Genomic DNA, 16124 nt, shown 5'->3' on the forward strand with positions numbered 1-16124 from the left:
CTTTTTCTCCACACCCTTGCCAATGCTTGTTGTTTCTTGTGTTATTGATTTTAGCCATTCTCACAGGTGTGATATCTCATTATAGTTTTGATTTGTATTTCCCTGATGATGAGGGTTATTGAGCATGTTTCCATGTGTCTGTTAGCCATGTATTCTTTGGGGAAATATCTGTTCATGCCTTCTGCCCATTTTTTAATTGGATTATTTGTTTTTTGGGTGTTAAGTTGTATTAGTTCTTTGTATGTTTTGGATACTAAACCTTTATTGGATATGTTGTTTGAAAAAATCTTTTCCCATTCAGTAAGTTGCCTTTTACTTTTGTCTGTTTCCTTCACTGTGCAGAAGCTTTTTATTTTGATGTAGTCTCAATAGTTTATTTTTGTTTTTATTTCCTCTGTCTCAGGAGACATATCCAGAAAAATGATGCTATGGCTGAGGTCAGACAAATTACTGTTTATGCTGTCTTCTAGGATTTTTATGGTTTCAGGTCTTTTATCCATTTTGAGTTTATTTTTGTGTATGGTGTTAGAAAGTGGTCCAGCTTCATTCTTCTGCATGTTGCTGCCTAGTTTTCCCAACATTCTTTAATGAAGACTGTCTTTTTCCCATTGGATACCCTTTGCTGCTTTGTTAAAGATTAATTGATCATGTAGATTTCCAGCTTTTTAATTATGATGTGCCAATATTCTATTTGAGAAAGACTTTGTACAACAAGAAAGGAATGCAGCCCTTTCCTTTGTCTTTCAAAGGTCGTGTTTTCAGTAAGCAGCCAATGTGGTCCTCTTGACCACATAGTCTGTAAAGTTAACCGAATGTTCATGAGCAATAATGAAAGAGTACCCAAGGCACAACATTAATACAGACTAGTAACCTTATTTGGTCAGAAAGGTTCATTTAACTGTTTAAAAGAAGTCCAAATGCTTCATAATAATTTCTTATCTAACAGGAGAAAGCTCAACATTGGTTTTTCTACAGCATCTCTAAAGGGATAGTACTCAAAATATAAAGGAATTAACCATTGATATATGCAACAAAAGTGACTCTCAAAATAATTATGCTGAGTGAAAGAAATCAGATTTTAAAAAGTAAATACTGTATGATGTCACTTATAAACCTCTAGAAAATTCAAACTAATCTATAGCTATAGAAAGCTTTAGTTGGAAGCTGGAAAGGGTAGGAGAGAGGGATTACAGAAAAGCATAAGGAAACTTCCTGGAGTGATGAAAATGCTTACTACTTGGTGCTGACAATTTCATGGGTGTGTACATGTACCCATTGTACATTTTAAATATGCAATTATTTTCTCTTAAATACAGAGAAAAACTGAAGGTTGATGGTGGGAGGGGTAGGGGGCAGGGAAAATGGGTGATGTGCATTGAAGAGAGCACTTGTTGGGATAAGCACTGGGTGTTGTATGTAAGTGATGAATCATGGGAATCTACTCCCAAAGCCAAGAGGACACTGTATACTCTATGTTAGCTAACTTGACAAAAAAAATTATGTTAAAAAAAAAACACTTCCCAGGGGTGGGACCTGGGTGGGTCAGTCGGTTAAGCGACCAACTCTTGATTTTGGCTTAGGTCATGATCTCATGGTTCTTGAGATTGAGCCCCACATTGGGCTCTGTGCCAAGCCTGCTTGGGACTCTCTCTCTCCCTCTCTCTCTCAAAATAGATAAATAAATAAACTTAAAAAAATGCACTTCCCTTTGAGGACCAACTTCATCCTTTATACCATTTTATGCCAAATCTGAGTAAAAGATTAGTGTAAAGTTTTAATAAGATCTGTGTGTGTGTGTGTGTGTGTGTGTGTGTGTGTGTTTTAATTTCTGGACCATATAAGGTAATCATGATGATAAAGACAAAAGAACTTGTATAATTAGTTATACACTATTATAGTTAAAAGAGTAAGTACCTTGCATAAGGTAAAATGGCCCACAATATCTTATTCTATAGATTGAAATTACTTAACTTTATTAGAGAACAAATATTAGGGAATATTTAAATTCAGAGTATAAGTAGTTAATGGAATAAATAGTCCTGTTACTACCTCATGTAATAATATAAAAACGGGCCATTCATTGACAGAGAAAGTTTAATTTTAAACAACATCTTCCTTTAGATGTAAACTATAGAGACAACATTGCTACCTGGTTTTTGAATACTGAGTATATTGTTAAAACATTCTGGGAGCACCTGGTTAAGTGTCTGACTCTCAATTTTGGCTTGGGTCATGATCTCACAGTTCATGAGTTCGAGCCCTGTGTCAGGCTCTCTCTGTCCCTCCCCCACACTCTGCCTCTCTCCAAATAGATAAATAAACTGAAAAATAAATAAAATAATCTGGATGGTGTTTAATTTCTTTTTAAAAATTTTTTAATGGTCATTTATTTTTGAGAGATAGAGACAAGTGCAAGCAGGGGAGGGGCAGAGAGAGTGAGACACGGTATCCACAGCAGGCTCCAGGCTCTGAGCTGTCAGCACGGAACCCGATGCAGGACTCGAACCCACGAACCTGGAGATCATGACCTGACCCAAAGTTGGACGCTTAACTGACTGAGCCATGCAGGCACCCCTAATTTCTCTTTTATGGACCTATTCAAAGAACATATAGAAGGCCCAAATCAGTTACATTACAGCCTCAATCACAGGCAGGTGATTGTGTATCCTATGACCACTTCATCTTAAAGGCTCCCCTGTATTTTTTTAAAAAATTTTTTTTTTCAACGTTTATTTATTTTTGGGACAGAGAGAGACAGAGCATGAACGGGGGAGGGGCAGAGAGAGAGGGAGACACAGAATCAGAAACAGGCTCCAGGCTCTGAGCCATCAGCCCAGAGCCCGACGCGGGGCTCGAACTCACGGACCGCGAGATCGTGACCTGGCTGAAGTCGGACGCTTAACCGACTGCGCCACCCAGGCGCCCCAAAGGCTCCCCTGTATTACACACACACACACACACACACACACGGAAAACAAAAATAAAACAACTTGGTCTCTGCCCTGAGGAGATTATTCTAGTCAGGGAAACAAACAACTAGGCATTTTAATACACTGTACTGGGTGCTCTGGGGGCAGGGGTACAGAAATGATGTAAGCTCAGAAGAGCAGTGGAGCAGCTGGGGTTTAGGGAACACCAGTGGAAGCAAGTTTATCTGGTGGAAACATTAAGTAAGAGGATGACAGTGATGAAATGATGAGGTTGGAAGTAAGGCAACATGAGACTGCAGTGCCCTGCCAACTATTTTATTCTAGAAGCAATGGGAAGCTTCTGAAGGATTTTAAGCCAAAGAATGAAATAATTAGATTTGTATTTTAGAAATAATATTCTGGTTGCAGTATGGAGAATAGATTAAAAGGAGATAAGATTAGAGGCAAGGAGACCAAATAAAAGTTGTTGGAGTAATTCAGGAAGAGATGATATTAAACTAGGGCTATAAACATGGAAGTGGAGAGAAGTAGGTGCACTTGAAAGATGTCTTGCAGATATAATTAATGTGACTTGCTGAACACTAACTGTGGAGAATTAGGAAGAGCAAAACAATAAAGATGTTGCTGAGTTGACAACTGAGTGGATGGCGGCACCCAAAAAATGCAGGAGCAGGTTTTGAGGAAAAGATTATAAAATTCAATTTTAGCTCCTGCTGAGCTGGAGGACTCACAGTATACCCAAGAATATATATGCATTTGGCAACTGGATATATGGGGTGTGTTCAGTAGAGAGACCTGGAACTCTTCAGTACTGATATCATGGGAGTAAACAAAAGCACACTTGGATATATTTCAGGAAATGGGCATAGAATGGAAATAGACATCCACATAGAGTGGAAGGAAAATAAACAGAGAAAACAGAAGAAACAGCCAGGAAGGCTCCCTGCCTTCTCAATCCACCTCAGGCAGGCAGCCTGCTAATGATTGCTCCCTTGGGCTGCCACTGTTTTCCATCTATGCATCTATCAAGGCACTCCTCATCTGTCATTGAGTATATTTATCTTTGTCTCACTTTTTACTGAACTGTAAGGATCTTTTTTGTTTCAAGTTTTTATTTAAATTCTAGTTAGGGGCACCTGAGTGGCTCAGTCGGTTGAGCGTCCGACTTCCACTCAGGTCATGATCTTGCGGTTCATGGGTTTGAGCCTTGCGTCAGGCTCTGTGCCAACAGCTCAGAGCCTGGAGCCTGCTTCGGATTCTGTGTCTCCCTCTCTGTCTCTGTCCCTCTCCCACTCAGTCTCTGTCTCTCCCTCCCTCCCTCAAAATAAACAAACATTAACAATTTTTTAAAAATTGTAGCTAGTTACCATATAGTACAATATTGGTTTCAGGAGTAGAATTTAGTGACTCACCACTTACGTATAACACCCAGTGCTCAACACAAGTGTCTTCCTTAATACCTATTACCCATTTAGCCCATCCCCTGCCCACCTCCCTCCACCAACTGTTTGTTCTCTATAGTTAAGAGTCTCATATAGTTTGCTTCCTTTTTTTTCTTTCCCTTATGTTCATCTATTTTGTTTCTCAAATTCCATATATAAGTGAAATCATATGGTATTTGTCTTTCTCAGATTTATTTTGCTTAGCATAAAAAATATGGAAGCTTCATGAATTTTCATGTCATCCTTATGCAGAGGCCATGCTAATCTTCCCTGTATCGCTCTGATTTTAGTATATGTGCTGCCAAAGTGAGCACTGAACTGTAAAGATCCTTTTTCTCTTTTTCTTAATATTTATTTATTTTGGGAGGGAGGGAGGGAGGGACAGAGAGAGAGAGAGAGAGAGAGAGAGAGAGAGAGAATGAGAATGAATCCCAAGCAGGCTCCACGCTATTAACACAGAGCCCCACATGGGGATCAATGTCACAAACCATGAGATCATGACCTGAGCCGAAAGCAAGAGTTGGACGCTTAATGGGCTGTGAACCACCCAGATGCCCCTGAACTGTAAGGATCTTTAATTTTTTTTTAATGTTTATGTATTTTTCAGAGAGAGAAAGAGAGACATAGTGTGAGCGGGGAAGGGGCAGAGAGCGAGGGAGACACAGAATCTGAAGCAGGCTCCAGGCCTGCCAACAAAGAGCCCGATGCAGGGCTCAAACCCATGGACCGCAAGATCATGACCTGACCCAAAGTCGGACGCTTAACTGACTGAGCCACCCAGGCACCCCATGAACTGTAAGGATCTTAAGACAGGGATCATGTCATATTCATCATTAGATTTCCAGGACTTAGTACAGTGGTGGGGTCTTTAATAAGACTTTTATGAAATAATTAATGGGAAAAATTTTATTGAGTACTTTTTGCCTTAGGTACTTTATATACAAAGTCTATTATTAAAATAACCATGATGTATTAAGACTCAAAAGTTAAATAAATTGCCCAATAAGCTTCCAGGATTCAGAACCAAGTCTGTAACAGGCCATGCTTTTTCCACTGTATCATACTCTCCAAAAGACTGATAGAATGAAAGCTATATTTTTGCAAAAACAGAAAAGAAGGGATTGCATCTTATGTGAAGCACAAACACTGGCCCTTACACTAAAGAAGCGCAGTGCTATGGAGAAAAGTCCTCGCGCTCTGTCTTCTGGGATGCCTGCTGCATGCCATGCCTGCCAGAGAGTGGCAAATCAATAGCTGCATGTCTTAAACCATAAGGAAGTCAGGCAGAGATTAGACCATACACTACCACACTCAGCATTTTGCACAGCAGTTCTGGAAGGATCCAGCAATTACCGCCACACCATGAATCTAGAAACATTCCTACAAAGATAAGTTCAGACATTGCCTGGGACCACCAATTTATCAGTTCTGTTTAAAACAACAGGGCCAAAAGCTGAGAAACTATAGCTCCATCCAAACTTCATCCCTGTTCACTGTTCAGAAGACAACCCTCTCACCGATCCATCACCTTCCTCTCATTTCTTGTCTCCCAACTGCTGTGTACCTGACAGCATTCCCTCTTGAGGCCTCACCCTCACCTTTCCCACAATACCCTCCTTCAACCCTATCCAGGGTGGGCTTTGGCAACATATTTCACTATAAACAAACTCACCTATACCCTCAGCTTTTTGAATGAACGTGTCTTCTATTTCCTTGATCTCTTTCTCAAAGATCTTGCTTCCTTTGCTGTTTCCTCAAATTCTACATATCATAAGGCTCAGAATTGGTATTGGTATTTTGTCCCATAGTCCCTTTTAAAACATTTCACTTTCCTGTAAAAACCTTCATTCCTTTCAAGTTCATTCCATCCAATTTTGCCACCTTTTACCTTCTTGTCCCTAATATCCCTTAACCCCCAGGTCATTCCCCCACAATAACATTATACCTGGATCATGTTAAGCCTTTATTTATTTATTTTTTTTTGATTGAATGTAAGTTTATTTTTTTTTATTTTTATTTTTTTATGAAATTTATTGACAACTTGGTTTCCATACAACACCCAGTGCTCATCCCAAAAGGTGCCCTCCTCAATACCCATCACCCACCCTCCCCTCCCTCCCACCCCCCATCAACCCTCAGTTTGTTCTCAGTTTTTAACAGTCTCTTATGCTTTGGCTCTCTCCCACTCTAACCTCTTTTTTTTTTTTCCTTCCCCTCCCCCATGGGTTCCTGTTAAGTTTCTCAGGATCCACATAAGAGTGAAACCATATGGTATCTGTCTTTCTCTGTATGGCTTATTTCACTTAGCATTACACTCTCCAGTTCCATCCACGTTGCTACAAAGGGCCATATTTCATTTTTTCTCATTGCCACATAGTATTCCATTGTGTATATAAACCACAATTTCTTTATCCATTCATCAGTTGATGGACATTTAGGCTCTTTCCATAATTTGGCTATTGTTGAGAGTGCTGCTATGAACATTGGGGTACAAGTGCCCCTATGCATCAGTACTCCTGTATCCCTTGGATAAATTCCTAGCAGTGCTATTGCTGGGTCATAGGGTAGGTCTATTTTTAATTTTCTGAGGAACCTCCACACTGCTTTCCAGAGCGGCTGCGCCAATTTGCATTCCCACCAACAGTGCAAGAGGGTTCCCGTTTCTCCACATCCTCTCCAGCATCTATAGTCTCCTGATTTGTTCATTTTGGCCACTCTGACTGGCGTGAGGTGATACCTGAGTGTGCTTTTGATTTGTATCTCCCTGATAAGGAGCGACGCTGAACATCTTTTCATGTGCCTGTTGGCCATCTGGATGTCTTCTTTAGAGAAGTGTCTATTCATGTTTTCTGCCCATTTCTTCACTGGGTTATTTGTTTTTCGGGTGTGGAGTTTGGTGAGCTCTTTATAGATTTTAGATACTAGCCCTTTGTCCGATATGTCATTTGCAAATATCTTTTCCCATTCCGTTGGTTGCCTTTTAGTTTTGTTGGTTGTTTCCTTTGCTGTGCAGAAGCTTTTTATCTTCATAAGGTCCCAGTAATTCACTTTTGCTTTTAATTCCCTTGCCTTTGGGGATGTGTCGAGTAAGAGATTGCTACGGCTGAGGTCAGAGAGGTCTTTTCCTGCTTTCTCCTCTAAGGTTTTGATGGTTTCCTGTCTCACATTTAGGTCCTTTATCCATTTTGAGTTTATTTTTGTAAATGGTGTGAGAAAGTGGTCTAGTTTCAACCTTCTGCATGTTGCTGTCCAGTTCTCCCAGCACCATTTGTTAAAGAGGCTGTCTTTTTTCCATTGGATGTTCTTTCCTGCTTTGTCAAAGATGAGTTGGCCATACGTTTGTGGGTCTAGTTCTGGGGTTTCTATTCTATTCCATTGGTCTGTGTGTCTGTTTTTGTGCCAATACCATGCTGTCTTGATGATTACAGCTTTGTAGTAGAGGCTAAAGTCTGGGACATGTTAAGCCTTTAAATCTCAATTTACTTCCTCATTTCCTAAGGTATTTCAACATTCCTGTGGATGGTCTGTCAAACACTCAAGAATCACAGTTCCAAGGCCACTTCAACCCATTCCCTTGGCCATGCTCTCTACTTTGTTATAGAGTAGCTCTGACTGATTGCAATACCCTTCTCTTTCCATTCATATTACCTCCAGTACGCCCAATCCAGAATCTCATCGAGAGCTCTATTCCTGTAAGACTGCTTTTTCTTCCAATTTATTCTTGGTCCCATTTCCATATCTGGCCTAAATCTCTTAATTGGTCACATGACCTACTCTCTCACCAATGTTTTCAATCCCCTTCCATTTTTTTTTTTTTTTCCTTTCCTGGTATTTCTTCCAAATCACATTCCTAGAACAGTGGTATATTCTGCCTGGCATCAGTGCCCTCAATCCCCTTCATCCTTGTCTTTCTCCTCTGTCATCCAACTCACAATTCTGGATCAGTCCTATAATATGCCTGGCCTATAAGCCATTCAGCTGAGATGCTAGAAATAATGATAAAGCCACTATACTTTCATGATTTCCAAACTCAGTTTGGTGGTTAACACCACGATTAATGCCTTTGTTTTTAATCTACTGTCTATTCCAGACTGTCTCCATTCCCTTCAAATCCCTTTTTTACTCCCTCCTACTCCACAAATTACATCAGCTATTTTCCTACTTCACAAAAAATATTGAAGCCAGATAGTAAAAAACCTCTCCTCTCACAGCTATAAATTTATTTATAACTATTCCCTTATTCCCTTAGTTTCTGAGAAAAGGTATTTTTTTTCAAGGCCCACCTTTTCTGTCTCCTTTGGGGCCTGGTCTGGCTCCATCAATTTTCCCTCTCCTTCTCTACAAGTTCTTTTTCATTCAAATTACAATCATGCTCAGATCTGTCAACTGTCATGACCCTTTGTTTTACCCTTATTTCCTTCTGGTTTCTGCCTTCCATCTCTCCTTTCCACCTTAATCTCCAAAGCATCTTGAAAAAGTGACATTCTCTTGAAGTCTAGGTCTTGATCTCCCATTTGTTTAACTTGTTCCCTGGCTTTAATTCCCACTGCTCTGTGGAAACTGTTATTACCAAGTTGATGAAGGACCTCCTCATGGCAAAATCTAACAAATGTTACAATTTGTGGGTTTATAATAGTTTTCAAGAATGGTAATGTTTTCCCTCATTTTACTTAGGAGAACTCACTCTGGCCTAAAGTAGAATATGGTGGTTTGGATGAATGGTAAGAACAGATAGACCCTACTTTCTTGGCTTCTAATTATAATACTTTAGCAAGAAAGCTTGGCAGTTTCTGATAATCAATACATCTATAACATACAGCTCTTGGCCACTTTACTACTGGCATCTTATCTTCTAGAGTAGTTTCTTTCGCAGGACGCTGTATTTCACTTAAGGGAGAGACGGATGATAGTTTCTAATTCATGGAATTGGTAAATGATCTTAGACACTTACCTTCACCATCTTAAAGATGTAGTTCCTCATTGCAAGAGGAAATCCCAATGCCAGCATAACAGGGGTTTATGGGGGAAAAAAAAAAAAGAACTGTCAGCTTAAAGTATGTTGTATATATCAAAAGGGATATACAAATACTGTATAAAAATGCATAGTTTAGAAAACATCCATAGTTCAACAATTCTTTCTTCTAAAATTCTACTTTTTTTTTTTTTTTTACGTTTATTTTTGAGACAGAGAGAGACAGAGCATGAACGGGGAGGGGCAGACAGAGAGGGAGACACAGAACCGGAAGCAGGCTCCAGACTCTGAGCCATCAGCCCAGAGCCCGACACGGGGCTCGAACTCACGGTCTGTGAGATCGTGACCTGAGCTGAAGTCGGACGCCCAACCGACTGAGCCACCCAGGCGCCCCCCTCTTCTAAAATTCTAAATAGCACAAAGCATTTAACTTCAGTAATAGTTCTCTGGGCAAAACAGTAGGGTCCAGGAACACAGCATAGTTTAGCCTGCCTTGAAACAAAAAACTTGGGTTCAAGTTCCCGCTCTAACATCTACAGGTCTGTAACCTGAACACCTAACTCATCGCTCACTACTACCAGCTGGGTGCCTTTAGCAAGTCATTTAACATCTCTGAGATATACCTTCATCTATAAAGAAGGGATTAATACCTACATACGAGCACTTTGGAAATTACAAAGGGTAGTAATGTTTTAGATATCATTGGAGCCACTTTTCCTCCTAAAAAGTTGTGTCACATATCCTGGTGGACTTCCCTTAATTCTCTCATCATTCTTGGTAAATCAGTAAAAATACCATGTCATTTTGGAGAGTATACAAACCCAAGAAAACCTTGTTTTAATTGTAGATGCATTTTTATCTAGCCATTTTTTTAGTAGGGTATAAAATATAATAGTTTATTATTTTAACTTTAAAAAAAAATCCTATATAGATCCAAAATTAACAAAGACATCAAATCTTAATTAACATTTTGCCACATTTAAGAATGTTTTTTAAGGGGCTCCTGAGTGGCTCAGTTGGTTAAGTGCCTGACTTCAGTTCAGGTCATGATCTCATGGTTTGTGAGTTCAAGCCCCACGTTGGGCTTTGTGCTGTCAGTACGGAGCCTGGAATCTGCTTCAGATTCTGTGTCTTCCTCTCTTTCTGCCCCTCCCCTGATCACACTCTGTCTCTGTCTCTCTCTCTCAAAAAATGAATAAACTTAAAAAAAATTTTTTTAATGTTTTTTAAGAAATAAAAATTATAGGCTACCAATGTGCCTCTCCCTCCTATAAAGAGAACCTCTGTCCTGAATTTTGTTTTTGTAATTCCCAAACCTGTTGTTTAAGGCTTTATTTATTTTTTAAGATTTTATTTTTAAAATCTTAAAATATACCCAACATAGGGCTTGAACTCCCAACCCCGATATTAAGAGTCACATGCTCCACTGGCTGAGCTTGCCAGGCACCCTTTGAAACCTTTACTTTAGGGCACGTGGGTGGCTCAGTTGGTTGAACGTCTGACTCCTGATTTTGGCTCAGGTCATGAGCTCACATTTCTTGGGGTCGAGCCCCACATCAGGCTCTGTGCTGACAGTACAGAGCCTACTTGGGATTCTCTCTCGCCCTCTACCCCTCCCCTGCTCTCTCTCTCTCTCTCTCTCTCTCTCTCAAAATAAATACACTTTAACAAACCCCTTTACTTTAAATAAATGTATCCATAAACCACACACTATTGTTTTACATCAAAAAATTTACATACAAGAAATGAGGCCATTTAACTTGCCTTTTTTTTTTTTTTTAAATAACCACCATTTTGGAGGGTAATTTGATTCACTTAATGCTGGCTTATTCATTTTAACTGTACAGCGTTCCATTAAATGAATATAGCACAACTTAACCATTCTTATGTCACAGACACTTTATTTCCAAATTTTATTATTATAAACAATACTGTGATGAACATTCTTGCATGTCTCTCTGGCAAATATGAAGGAATGTTTACAGGGCATATATATTTGTGTATATATATATATCCTAGTGGAATTGCTGGTTCATAAGGCTATGCACGTTTAATTTTAGTAAATAAATACTACCAACTGCCCTCATAAGTTATACCAATTTATATTCCTGAAGACAGTGCCTGAGAGTTCCTATGTTGTTTTCCAACCTCCTTGCCAACATTTGATATTCAGACCTTCTAAAATGTTACCACCTTGACGCAGTGTCTTGATTTTGACCCTGTTGATCCTCCTCTTTGAAAAACTTTGATTCCCCAACAGCATTATTTTCTAGTTTTTTCTTTTAACTAATACTATTTCTTGGTCTCTTTTGCTAGCTTCTCTTCCTCTACACGCTTCTCTTGGCATTTGTGAGTTATCACCTTTGTTTTTTTCCTGTGAGTCTTGTCTAGGCCACACCACTCACAACTAACTCTTCAAGATCGACAAAAGCTCTCTTCTAAACATCAGACCCATCTGCCTAGCTGCCTACTAATCTTCTGGGATTTACATGTCCTATAAACGCCTATAATTCATTGTGAAAAGACCTTTTTCCCTCAATTTCTTTTTTCCAACTCTGTTTAATGATGCTGTCCAAGGCAAAGTGTTTTACGTCCAAACTCCGGACGGACATCATGAACTTTTACTTTTCCTTGCATTGCCTTCTGCCTTCCAACAAATCAGCTGACCTATGTCCTACCTTCTTAACATCTCTTGTATCCTTGCTCTCCTCCCCATACTTAATGTTGTTGTCCTTACTACTTTTTGCCAAAGGTTACATTCATCAGAAGCAAGCACTTTGGAGTTAGACACACCTGGGCTTGAATGCAGATCTTTGTCACTAATAACCTATGTGACCGTAAGCAACTATGATCAAGTTTTCTGTTAAATGGGAATGATCTCTTCAAGAATTATATCAGCTAACAAATGCAAAGTGCTTACTACATTGCCTGGCACATAGCAAAAGCTCAATGATGGCTATTATTAGCTCAGCTTGAGTCATATTACTAGTTCTGATGATTGGAAGCAAGCTTCCAATCTTGTTCCCCATCCTTATCATATTAATAGAATTCTCTCACTTATCCTTCCCTATTTCTTCAATAACTCTCCTTTGCTTATACAAAGCCAAATCCAATCTTTTAGTAAGTCATCTAACACTCTTATTCTGATCCCCAGCCTCATTTCCCTGATTCTATTCACACTAGTTTACATGGTCCCTGAATACATGTTTCATGTTTCTGTGCCTTTAGGTACATGCTACCTTCTATCTGTCTAGGAAACTGGTTTTTCTCTTTCCAAACTCAAGTGAGCATTCTGTTAAACTTATCTTAGTCCATCCAAACAGAAATGTGTACCAACTCCTAGGAGGGTTATAAACCACTGCTGCACTCATTTCTTGATTTGTCTGTCTCCTTTACTAGCCCATAAAAAATGTGATAGGCATTCATTAACTACCAGATGGATGGAAGGAAGGACACTGGGACTGGCCTAATATCACATCTCCTACATAGCTTTAAACAGCAAGCATCAATCTGCCAACTTTGCTAACACTAGTAAAAGTCAAAATGATCATGGAGGATGGAGGTATTACAGGTGTTTTTCTCTACTATGAGAAAAGGGAAAACAATGTAAAGTTCTCACAAGTGTAAAGTAAAATACTAGGGGAAAAAATTGAGCTGTTAGTACCTAGGAAAAGATGATCAACGATTTTCCTGTACTTTAGTCAACAAATAAGGATAACCAAGTTGAATATTGACAAACAGGAAAGAACATCCTTTTGCAAATGCTGGTATTTGTAATGAACACTTACTATGTGTCAGGTCTTGTGGTAATCACTTTCTATACAGTATATGCATTACTTAATCCAACAACTATGAACTAAAAATTCTTATTAACTTTCCTCAGGCACCTGTCCTTGGGAAAAGCTTATGTTTTCAACTACATCACGCTACTGTCGTTACCAAGCTACAATGGATTTATGCCAGAAATTTGGCACTTAGTCACAAGGGTCAGAGGAAAGTAACCATAAAGCATTAAGGCCAGGCTTCTGTGGGAAGAAGCTAAAACAATTTAGACTTCATAGTTTGCAAAGGTGAGGGAAGATCATCCATCTCTACGCAATCAAGAATGACAATGAACAGTATCAAAACAACCAGATTCATTTATCAAATCCTCTAACCAGCCAAGAACAAGCTAGACAGAACTGATGATTGTCTGTAAAACAATTCCTATTCTATTAAAGAAAAATATTGGATTAGAAAGATTTGGGATATCTACACAGATGTTATTTCAGATCTCACAGAGCAAGTTTTGGTTTGACACAGGATTGTGTAATATGTAAATCTCCTTTCCAGGTTCTACACTAACAGGCCAACATTTAGCTTTGAATTCTGTCTGTCCTAGAATCATGGCTCCTTTTACATCTGAGATATGTAATTCACTTGTTTATGTAAAATTAGGGAGAAAAAAAACATATGTATTTGATTGCAGGGTAGGCATGTGTGGCTTTCCAGGGAGTAATACCTCGCACCCATTCTTATTTAAAACCCTGCCAAGTCCATGTTTGCTTTGGTACTCATCCACTCAAAAACTCAAGCATCTATCTATCCATGGCAATTATATTTTAAAAGTTGCTTCAGTGGAGACAAGTTACCATGACATCCAATAAAACCATGACTTTTTTCTCTTTGAATACCAGCATCTCAGGTAGTAGAACAGCAGCATGATTTAAGCAAAGAATGGACTTTGAAAACAATCAGAAAGCTCTGGACAGAAAGTTCAAGAAGTTTTCTCCTTAATGTAAGATGGGGAAAAGTTCATCTTTTTGCACTTACATAGTTGCTTCCCTCTTCAATTTGAGGAAAAAACTCAATACTATAAAATGTTTTAAATTTCATCAAGGACAGTGGGCCCCTTAATGTAAGATGGGGAAAAGTTCATCTTTTTTGCACTTACATAGTTGCTTCCCTCTTCGATCTGAGGAAAAAACTCAATACTATAAAATACTTTAAATTTCATCAAGGACAGTGGGCCTTAACTTTGGATGCACCCCAACCAGGATGCACCTGGGGATGGGGGGTGGTCGGAAGAGAAGCCGACCAGACCATCAGCACCTGGCCCGACACCAGATCATTCAAATCTGAATGGCCCCGCCATTGAGAAGGTTGTCTTTCAAATAGCTCTCCTGGGATTCTAATAAACAGGGTTAAATTTATGTCTTGAAAGGATTCCATTGCCTGTCCTAAATAAAGATCAACTGTGGACCACAGCTGTTGGCTGTGAACACTGGCTGTAGGTCATGTGTCTAAAAATAACCATTGCAGATCCTAACCCAGTGTCTCCTTAGTTGTAAGGATTAAAAGTGGAGATACTAGGCTGTAGACAACAGAGCCTTGTAGGTAGGTGGTTGGTGTGTGTGTCATCTGTCTCCTCATACTATTTGAAAGATGAAAAGCAACTACTGAATGACAATCTCTGTAGTGACTTAATTCCACTGATGTGATGTTTAGGTGGGTGGCTGGTTGCTAAAGACACAAGGATGTGAGTAGATTTACTCGCAACTTATGCAACAATGACCAGGCAACTGAAAAAGTTAGAGAATGGTCCCACTCATCTTGCTTCCTACAAGGCCAGTCACAACCATTCCACTGACAAACTATAGGAAAAAAGCAAAAATTAGATGTGAGAGCTGTATTCAACCGAAGTAAAAACGTAATGGACCTGTGGTATTTTGAGGAAATTCCTGAGACCAACAGAGAGGCACAGGGGGAAGGATGAATGAGAATACTCTTAAGTCACAGGTACGGGATAAAAAATTTGTGAGCCTTTGTAGGTGACCTGAAAGTTAACAGTACTTTATTGCTGTTTTCTACAATCTGTAGGGCAATATTAATATTCACAGCAAATTTAACAAGGATTTGAATACCTACTATGTACTGTCCTAGTTATTATACCCCCACACTAAAATGTACCCAGTGTAAATCCTTAAGATTTCATACATTAGAAATGGATTTACATGAGTCTGAACAAAGCATTAGTCATTTAACTTCATACTGTATTTAGATATCTCTCAAGTAAAAAGCATCCTAGCAGGTGAATGAAAAATGCTAAGTGCAATGGAATGCTTGAAATAACAAGTAGGCTCTTGAAATAAAACTTTTAAGTTCTAAACAAAAATCACAAGTTAAACAGGTGGCTTCTGAGGTCCTCCTCAGTGAACATCTAAACAAATTATGCTAACAGTAAACAATGCTAGCTGAATACAGGTTTCTGAATACTTCTATTACTGTTATTAATATACAGTAAATTTTTTTATTAAGTTAATGAAAGGAAGAATTAGTATTTCACATTCCAGAGTTCAGAACTTAAAGGATCTGGGAGATATTTACTATTTACTTCTTAAATGGCTCCATTCTCATTTTTAAAGATATCAACCAGCAGTTTGACTACTGGAAAACAAATAAGTAGTTTGAAAGAAAGATGAAAAGTGGTGGCCAATTTAATTATTCATCATTAACGAAGAAAACACCAAAGTTTTGGAAGAGCACTTTAGAAAACCTAGTGCCTATCTCAAGTGTGATGAAGCATCAAGCACCGGTATATGGACCCGATAAACCTACAGATGAAAGTAAACAAGGGCAAGTTCATGATACCCCTTCAGGAAACTATAGTAGACTGGAAAGATATCACAGAATGGTATGGCGAAAGGCTTCTTGTTTGTTAAGACAACGCACAAGTAACTAGATATAGAAGGGAAATGTAATTATCAGCTGAAAGCAAGCTATGGACCCAAGTCATATTCC

General features: G+C 39.0%; 1 non-coding gene across 1 annotated transcript; it reads right to left on the bottom strand.

Annotated features, from left to right (window-relative positions):
• Positions 1-4579: 4579 nt before the first annotated feature.
• LOC115513136 lies at positions 4580-4686 on the bottom strand. The gene has a single exon (XR_003968562.1). It is a non-coding gene; the product is annotated as a U6 spliceosomal RNA (small nuclear RNA).
• Between the last annotated feature and the right edge of the window lie 11438 nt (positions 4687-16124).

This window comes from Lynx canadensis, chromosome B1 (genome assembly GCF_007474595.2).
Source record: "Lynx canadensis isolate LIC74 chromosome B1, mLynCan4.pri.v2, whole genome shotgun sequence".
NCBI lineage: Eukaryota > Metazoa > Chordata > Mammalia > Carnivora > Felidae > Lynx > Lynx canadensis.